Source organism: Lolium rigidum, chromosome 7 (assembly GCF_022539505.1).
Source record: "Lolium rigidum isolate FL_2022 chromosome 7, APGP_CSIRO_Lrig_0.1, whole genome shotgun sequence".
NCBI classification, from domain to species: Eukaryota; Viridiplantae; Streptophyta; class Magnoliopsida; order Poales; family Poaceae; genus Lolium; species Lolium rigidum.
In genome coordinates, this window is record NC_061514.1 from 21,783,262 (window position 1) to 21,793,292 (window position 10,031).

Consider the following 10,031-nt stretch of genomic DNA (forward strand, 5'->3'; position numbering starts at 1 on the left):
CGTGATATCCAAGAACAGAGTTCTGGAGGAGGAGGCGGAGGCCATTGACAAACTTATCTTCCGTAAGCATTTTTCCGTGTCGTTGCGCCGTCCATCTTGTATGTTTTCCTCTAACGGAACTGAACCTCTCCACAGCAAGCCTTGGCTTTGAATGGTCAAAAGAGTCAAACCTTAAGAGGACGGAAGCATACGATGAAGCGCGGAGTTCAATTGATGCGCTATTTGAAGCCTGTCGCGGAATCGCCACAGCTCTGTCTCTGAAGAAGGCCAAAACCACAGTCATCGATACGATGACCAAACTTATGCAGCAGGTGCCGGACTTCATCAAGGACTGGCAAAAATCTTCAGCACGCGGAGCCGCCTCCCTAGTCTTGGCCACCTGCAAGGCTCACTTCCCCTCGCTCAACCTGGCGGATGTTGCACGCGGAGCCCCCAGGGATTCCGACATGGGCACCCTCCTCGCGGAAACCGAAGGCTACGAGCAGCTGTTTGTCGAGCGAGTGGATCACTCGTTCGGTATAACAAGCATGATCTGCCCGAAGGATTTTCCGATGCGTAGGAAGAAGCGGGTGAGCCGGAGTATTATGGGGAAGGATCCGGGTCAAGCGGCGAGCATTCCGGAGGAAATTCCGTGACGACTCCGAAGCCGGATCCGATGACAAGCGACGACGGCTCCACCTACCGGCAATCTGAAGAGGAGGACTCCGAGTAGAGTTCCTGTTTTAAACAATGAGACAAATTGCATCATTTTGGCCCCAGAGTGGGTTTGTAATAAGACTTAAATTCTTAAGTAGCTAGGAACAAACGATTATGCATAGGGCGGAAACACTTATCCTGCTATCCGTTAATATTATGCGCATGTTTCGTTTTATGTCGGAAAGCAAGTGCTGACTTCGTTGTTTTCCGGCTTGCCCGCTTGACCTTCCGCGAGCCGGAAAACCTTAGCCGGGAACGCTCGCGACGGCGACGAAGCCCAATGGCAATCCGTCAATAACCGCGGAAACAAGCCCCCAAGCATAGGTGCCGGAAATCGCTACTAGGAATCCACGAGTTCGCAACAGACAACAACTTAATCAGAAAACTTAAGCTTACGTCCTAAAGGACGATTTTTGAAAATCACAACTTTTATACACGCCTAGGCGGAAAAATCCAGCTCTGCGGTTTTAGTCGGAAAACATACACGATCTAAAAATGAACAAGTAAAGGAGGTAAAAGACTCAGAGTGAACCATAAGCTTTATTTCATTGATCATGTATAACTATTACAGAGTTTTGTAACTCGGAGAAAATATGCTAAGTGTAGAAAGGACGTAGCTGTGCGATATTCCAAGGGCGATCTGTTTCATCGTAGATGTCATCCGGATCCTCACGCTTGCGTTTCCGGTGCCAATTAGCAGGTCTATCCCTCAGCTCGCGGAAATCGACAAGGTAGTACGATCCGTTGTGAAGCACTTTGCTAACGACGAAGGGTCCTTCCCATGGAGATTGCAGCTTATGGTCTTTCACCTGTCGAAGGCGGAGGACCAGGTCTCCTGCCATGAAGGAGCGTTTCCGAACTCGACGACTGTGATAGCGTCGGAGCTTCTCCGGTAGATGGCGGATCGCCGGTCGGCTAAGTTCCGAGCTTCCTCGATCGGGTCCACGGATAGCCGTCCGGCCTCATCGACTGTTTCTTCATTGTAGGCGGAAACTCGCGGTGAATCGTGGATGATGTCGGAGGGAAGCATGGCTTCGGATCCGTATACCAGGAAAAATGGGGTAAACCCTGTTGATCTGTTAGGGGTGGTTCGTAAACTCCACAAAACAGCTTCCAACTCATCAGCCCAAGCTCCGGCTGCTCGTCGCAGCGGTTCTTCAAGGCGCGGTTTAATTCTCGATAATATTAGGCCGTTAGCCCTTTCAACCCGACCATTGGATTGTGGGTGAGCCACGGATGCAAGGTCCAGCTCGTATCCCCATTGTTTCACAATAATCCCTCAACTCTCCTTGAGCGAAGTTTGTGCCATTATCCGTAATTATGCTCGTGCGGGATGCCGAATCTCATCACGAGGCTGCAGACGAATTTTAGTGCTCGTAGCACCATCGGCTTTTCTCACCGGCTTAGCCTCGATCCACTTGCCGAACTTGTCAACGGCGACCAGGAGGTATTCAAAACCGCCAGAGATGATCTTTTTAACTTACCAACCATATCGAGCCCCCAGACCGCAAATGGCCAGGTGATAGGTATGGTCTTCAGCTCTTGGGCTGGAGCGTTTGGTTGAGTAGCATAGTACTGACAACCTCGGCAGGTCTTGACTATTTTGTCAGCATCTTCTTTAGCTGTAAGCCAATAGAACCCTAACCGAAAAGCTTTTGCAACGAGTGATCTGGGAGCGGCATGATGCCCGCAATCCCTCGCGTGGATCTCTCGGAGGATCTCAATGCCATCTTGATTGGAGACGCATTTGAGGAATACCCCCGCCGCACTTCGTTTGTAGAGCTGTCTATCAACTATTGTGTAGGTTCTTGCTCGTCCGACGATCCGTCTTGCGAGGACCTCGTCCTCGGCAACTTCGATCGATGAGGTAATCCAGGAAAGGCCGTGTCCAAGCCGGAATGATAGCCATCACTTCCCTAGCCGGAGACACTGCCACCTCTCGGGTTTTCCGGGTTAGCGCCCTTAACCGAGGGTATCCGGAGATGCTCCAGGAAAATGCCGGGTGGAATTTGCTTCCTGCCGGATCCGAGCTTGGATAGCATGTCTGCCGCTGTGTTATCGTCTCTCCTGACGTACTTGACTTCGTATCCGAGGAAGCACTTGGCGATCTCATCAACTTCGTCTCTGTAGGCCGCCATGACGGAATTTCTGGCGTTCTAGGTTCCGGCTACTTGTTGTGCCACCAGGTCGGAATCTCCACAGCATATGATGTGCTTGATCCCAATTTCCTTAGCGATGCGCAGACCGTGTAGTAGAGCCTCATATTCCGCCATGTTATTTGTAGCTTCGAAGTGGATCTGCAGAACATACTGCAGCTTCTTCTCCTGTAGGGGACTTCAGGGTGACTCCGGCTCCTGAGCCTTGATGCTGCTTGGATCCATCGAAGTGCATGACCCATGTCTCTGGTTCCGGCTCCAGACTTGCATCCGGAGCTTCTGTCCAATCTGCAATGAAATCTGCCAGGACTTGGGATTTTACCGCAGTCCTTGGCTTGTAAGCGATGTCGAAGGCGGATAATTCAATGCCCCATTTAGCCGTACGTCCTGTTGCGTCAGCGTTGTTGAGAATTGTTGACAGCGGAGCCTTGCTCACAACTGTTACTTGGTGCTCTTGGAAGTAGTGTCTCAACTTCCGGCTGCCTAGGAAAACTCCATAAGCTAGCTTCTGAAAGTGAGGGTACCTTTGCTTTGACTCCGTCAGCACCTCGCTTATGTAGTAGACAGGTCTTTGGACGTCATATTCATGACCTTCTTCCTTTCGCTCCACCACGATGACGAGGCCGATGACTTTGTTGGTAGCTGCCGGATAAAGGAGCATTGGCTCGACTCGCGGGGCTGCCAAGATAGGTGGGGAGGTAAGTATTTCCTTCAACCCTCGAAGAGCTGCGTCGACTGCGTCGTCCCGGCATAAATTTGTCTCGTTTTCTTCAAGCAACTTGTAGCGGAGGTAGCGCCTTCTCGCCAAGACGGCTAACAAACCTACTGATCGCTGCGACACAACCAGTTAGTCGTTGCACATCTTTGAGACAAGTTGGCCGTTTGATACACAGGATTGCCTTGATCTTTTCCGGGTTAACCTCAATGCCTCTGTGAGAGACTATGAAGCCAAGGAGTTTTCCGGCTGGCACGCCAAAGACGCACTTCGGCGGATTCAACATCATCTTGTACCGACGGAGATTCTCAAAGGTTTCTGTGAGGTCGCTGATCAAGTCGGATCCTTTCCGGGTCATGACCGCGATGTCGTCGACGTAGGCGTGCACGTTCCGGCCGATTTGGTCTTTCAGGCACCGCTGCATCGTACGCTGGTAGGTGGCACCTGCATTTTTCAAACCAAAGGGCATGGTGACATAGCAGTAAGTGCCGAAGGGGGTAATGAACGAAGTCGCCTTTTGGTCAGACTCCTTCATCCGGATCTGGTGATACCCGGAATACGCATCAAGAAAACACAGAAGTTCCGCCCCCGCCGTCGAATCAATGACTTGGTCAATGCGCGGCAAGGGGAACGGATCCTTTGGGCAATGCTTGTTCACGCCAGAGTAATCGATGCACATTCTTAGTATTTCAGTGTTCTTTTTGGGTACAAGGACGGGATTTGCGACCCAATCAGTATGGATTACTTCTATTACAAAACCTGCCTCTAGTAACTTTGCTAATTCCATTCCTATGGCGCGGCGCTTCTTATCTCCAAAGCGTCGCATAGCTTGCTTCACCGGTTTAGCCCCGGGTTTATGTTGAGGTAGTGCTCGGCGAGTTCCCTTGGTACTCCGGACATGTCAGAAGGTTGCCATGCGAAGATATCCATGTTAGCGCGGAGGAACTCGACGAGCGCGCTTTCCTATTTGGGGTACATGTTAGCTCCGATCGAGACTTGCTTGCTAGGGTCATCTTCCTTGAAGTTGACTTTCTTGGTCTCTATCGCAGCCCTGAAGGAGTTTTTCTGTTCGGAGATCTGCTTCTTGGTGGTTTGCATCTCAGTCGGATCCACCGCGGCTCTGTAGCCTTTCAGCTCTTCTCCGGATATGACAGACTCTGCGAAGGCGGCTTCGCCCAACTCGCACTCGTGAGCCTTTTTGTAGTCTCCGGTTATGGTGATCATACCATTAGGACCCGGAATTTTGAGCTTGTTGTAGATATAGCACGCTCTTGCGTGGAACTTGTGGTAGGTGGGCCTGCCGAAGATGACGTGGTAGGAGCTCTTGAAGGGCACAACTTCAAACGTGATCTTTTCTTCGCGGAAATTGTGAACATCGCCGAAAGCCACGGGAAGTGTGATGCTGCCGAGGGAGTTCGCCTTTTTACCCGGAACCACGCCGTGAAACTCAGTGTTGCTATGTTTGAGCTGTTCCTTGGTGAGGTTCATCCGCTCCAGAGTCTCCAGGTACATAATGTTCAAGCTGGCTCCGCCATCCATGAGGCACTTGGAGAAGTCATACCCGTCTATGCGGGGACTTACAACCAAGGCGTAGTATTCTTTTGGCACAATGGCGGGATGATCCTCCTCGTCAAATGTGCACGGAACTTCCGACCACCCGACATATCGCGGCACAGCCGGGACCGTGGCGTTCAGGATCCGGGTAGCCGACTTTGTAGCGCGGATCGTTGGGGTTCCGAGGAAGGTGTGGTAAGCCCCCACGCTCTTTTTCTCGAAGGGGTTGGATTTACTCGCGGATCCGGCTTTGGGGTCCGGCGAGTTATCATCCTCGTCCATCGCCTCGGAACCGTCCTCCTCCTTGTCCTTGTTCTTGCCCTTGCCTCCTTTGCCGCGTGGGCGGTGCTTCCGGCTCGCTTGTATCCCGCCTCCGGGTCGTTCTTTAGGTCGTTGACCCACTTGCGGTTGCGGTTGGTGTGAGTGGACTTCCCCGTAGCCGGATCCAAGTGGGCCGGGCAGGCATGTCTCCGTATTCCTCGTAGGTTTGCGGGGCGCGGGATCCGCCGGCGGTGACATCGGTGCCATGCTCGCCGACCCCCGCCGGCTCCGCCTCCGCGGCCGCGTCCTCTTCCGCCTCCCCGAACCTCCGCGTTGGAACGCCATGGCGACCATGTCGGATCCGCCACTCTTCTCGGTCATCGGGGTTTTTGCGTTTGTGGCCGCTCGTTACTACCGTTATCACGGTTCTTCTTTTGTTGGTGCAGGGGGATTGTCTGTAGCTGCGATATCACCGCCTGCGTCGTCATCGGCGGCGAGTGTGGTCACCGGCAATGGAGATCATCTCATCCAAAGTCGGCTTATTGGCGTTAGCCAAACATGTGAGCTTGTGCCTCAGCAATCCTCCTCTCTGCAGTCCACCAATGAAGGCGTACATGGCAGTGGTGTGGTCGACGTTTTCGCACTCGTTCCTCGCATGCCAACCATCGTGTGAGGAAGTTTCTTGAGGATTCTCCCTTCTTCTGGATACAAGCTTGTAGGTCGCTTGCCGTGGCAGGTCTTTTGTAGGTGCCCCTGAAGTGTTTCTCGAAAGCGGTCTTTAGGTCAAACCAGCAAAAGATGGAGTTTTTCTCGAGGTCACTGAGCCAGATCCGGGCTGGACCTACAAGGTACAACTGGAGCATGCGGCAGGCGATATTAGGGGTCCCTCCGGCAAAGGTTACTGCGTTATAGTAATCCTCAATCCAGGTATCCGGCCTTTCGGTGCCATCATAATGCTTCAAGTTTCCGGGTAGCTTGAGGGAGCTCCTTGGCTTTGGTTCCTCTCGAATCATCCTGCCAAAGCACTTTGGTCCGATGTAGTCGGTTCTGTATTCGTTGAGGCGTTCCCGCGCGTCGCGCGAGCCGTGACGAGGGGACTGTGAGCGAGAGCGAGATCTCCGGCCACCACCTCCGCCTCCACCTCCGCCACCACCGCTAGGTGGTGGTGAGGGAGACCTGCGAGGGGGTCGATCCGATTACTTGCTTCCGCCTTCAGATTCTCCCCGGCCTTCCCGGTGCCGGCTCCGGCTCCGTGGCTGCCTTCGCCGTGACGCTGGCTGCCCTGGTCGTTCCGGCTCCGGCGGGGCTCCGGGTCGCGCTCCTCATTCCGACTCCTCCTAGGCTCGGGCTCACGATCGTTGTTCTGATTCCGGCGAGGTTCCGGCGTGCGCTCCCTATTCCTGTTTCTTGAGGGCAGCACGTTGTCGCGGATAACAATTCCACCATGCCTCTGAGGCCTGGTGTTTCCGGCTGGACTACGGCGGCGAGGGGGACGCGGGTAACCATTAGGCGGAGGAGAGGGGTTGCGGTACTTGTCTCGTCCAGAGTACATTGCATCCTTTCCCTTTCTTGGATCTGACGGTGGCGTCTTTGATGGTACGGGGATCGGATTTGGGTGTTCCCTGGTTTTCCTTCTTCGTTCCGAGGATCCGGTTCGCGATTCGTCGTCTCGATAGCGATTGTCGTGGGCGTCCTTCTGCGCAGTGGAGACGCAATGCTCCGGGTTAGATTCCAACTTGCGCGAAGTGTCTGCCTTGCTCTGTTGTTTAACCGCTGAAGCGACGAGCGTGCGTAAGTAATTGATGTCAATCTCCTCGTCACTTTTCTTCAGAATTTCTGCAGCTTTTGGGGTTGCAAGCGGCTGTTGCTCTGTTGGAGTTGCGAAAGTGATCTTACGGGGAGCTATCATCTCACGCCGGACCTTTTCGACCTCCTGGTGAGCTTCAACGATCTTGTCTTCCCAATGTTTTCGGAGTTCCTTGACTTTCGCCGGTCCTTCGTCCACCTCCTCGCTCACGCTCGGATGAAGTCTTCCACAAAAACTGCGGCGTGCTTCCTTTCCTCTAGCATGGCGGCTGCGGTGTTCTTGAACTTCTTGGCTGTAGCCGTAGCTCCACTCTCTTGGCTTCCAAAGCTTCTATGTCTTCGGGAGTGATGGGTTTGTTAAGGATATCCGAGCGATAAACCGCATCCATGACCGCTTGCGCGACCATCTCTTCGAGGCGACGGGAGGCTCTCCGAGGAGGAATCCTTACGGGGCCGCTCCCGCGACATTGGAGATCCGTGATGGGATGGCTGGGGGTCGGATTGGGTGCCTGCCTCTTCTGATCCGTTTTCTCCCAGTGCCGCAACCGTTGCAAGTACCTGCTTTGGTTGGGCGGAATCGACTTCAGGCTGTTCACCGTGTCCGAGTTCCTTCATCTTACGATCGAACTCTTCAGTGTCCATGGATTGAGTGTCTCCGGAAATTGGGCTTAGGTTTCCCAAAATTGACTCTTCAGCCGGAGTTCCGCTTTCCCCGACAGTCTCTTGCTGATCCGGAGCAGCGTTGTTTTCCGGGGCCTCGACCTGCTCGGGACCGGCTCCGGCTTCTTGAGGGGCGGTTCCGGCGGTATGGGCCAAGAAGTGTACGAAGTGACACCTTTGCTTCTCTAACACCTGGGAGACCCAGGCGGATCTGCATTGGTCTTCCACCGTTATTTCCTGCTCAGGGGCGGATTGGGTGGGTTTTAACTTTTTCAGATCTAAGGCGGAATCTTCGCTAAGAAGTTCCTGCGTCTCAGATCGGATCTTCGCGACTGCGTCCTGCTCGGCCGGCGGTCGCGTCGGCGCTACTTACCGGTGGGTTTCCGTCGGAATCGACGGTTTCCCCGATGAAGATGTGTATGCCGCCAACTCGGGACGATGGAGAGCTTGACGGGGTCGGTTTTAGCCGGAATCCAACATTCATCCGGAGGGACGATCGGCGGACTTCCGGCGTAAAGGACACGCCCCACGCCGATGGTGTCGTCGTAGCTTCCCATGGCGGAACCCTCCCGGTTCCGGCCTCCGGACGCCGCAGGCCCCACGGTGGGCGCCAACCGCCGTTGCCTGATCGACGGTACCTCGGAGGAGGGATCCTCACGAGGGGAGAAGAAGTAGGGGCCATAGGGCGGAGTGCACACGGGACGGTGGTACGCGAGTTACCCAGCTTCGGAACACCCGCACGATGACAGGGCCTACCGCCGCTTGTCTGGAATTATCTGGGCGCTTTCGCGTTGTTACAATGAGTTGTTGTCCCCCTCTCTAGGGCTCCCGGGATCCGGCTTATATAGGCGCACGGATCTAGGGTTTACATGGAGAGTCCTAGCCGGATTACAGATAGCCTAACTACGGTACAATATCTTGCCGTGCACGTCACGGATCCGCCTTCCATATACGTCGTACCGGATCCGGGTTCCTCATGGGCCTCCATGGATCCGGGTTACTCCTAATGTCGGTACGGATCCGGCTTACCGATCCTCGGGCCGGACTTCTTCCTTCATGATCAACAAAGAACCGGGCCGCCCGATGGGCCACATGCCTCATCACCATCTGTGGGCCACCCGGGCTTGCCGGATCTAGGCACTGTCGATGGTACACCCATGAAGTATACCCACAACAGGACCGCTGCTGCAAAATGGGACCCGCATGCCATCATCTATGTACAATAAAAGTTTATTTTCTTGGATTATTTTTCACCCTCTGATTTTTGGTCACTTGCCTTTTTCTTTCGATCTCATGCCGCCTTTGAAAACGTTGAGGAACCTGCTGGCTCATGGGACCCGCATGTCATCCTCTATGTACTATAAAAGTTTCTTTTCTTGGATTTTTTCACCCTCTGATTTTTGGCTATTTCCTTTTTCTTTTGATCCCCTTCCGCATTGGAAACATTGAGTAAGCTGCTGACTCATGGGACCCGGATGTCATCCTTTATGTACAATCAACTTTCTTTTTCTTTTGATCTCAAGCCGCATTTGAAACGTTGAGACCGCTGCTGCTAAATAGGATCCGCATGTCATCCTCTATGTACAATAAAGTTTATTTTCTTGGATTATCTTTGGCTCCTGATATTTTGTCACTTGCCTTTTTCTTTCGATCTCATGCCGCCTTTGAAACGTTGAGTAAGCTGCTGTCTCATGGGTCCCGCATGCCATACTCTACGAACAATAAAAGTTTCCTTTCTTGGAGTTATTTTTGACCCCTAATTTCTGGCTATTTGCCTTTTTTCTTTTGATCTCCTGCCCCCTTTGAAACGATGAGAACGCTGTTGGAAGGTCGGTCCCACATGTCATCCTCTATGAACAATAAAAGTTTCCTTTGATGGATTTATTTTGAACCCCTAATTAATTTCTGGATATTTCCTTTTTTTTTCTTTTGATCCCCTGCCGCCTTGGAATCATTGAGGATGCTGCTGCCTCATGGGTCCCGCACACTACAAGAAAAGTTGCCATGGCCGACGAAGTTGAAGTCGCGCCGTGGTTGCTGGTGCACCATGGCCGACGATTTTTGGTCTCTCCGTGGTGCATGTCAAAACTTTTTTTTCTCGTTTTTGAGGCCACCTAGCCGGACGAGAACGTCCAAAACGTCTCGTATGGTGGACCGGGAGGTGGTGCATCACGAATTCTCGG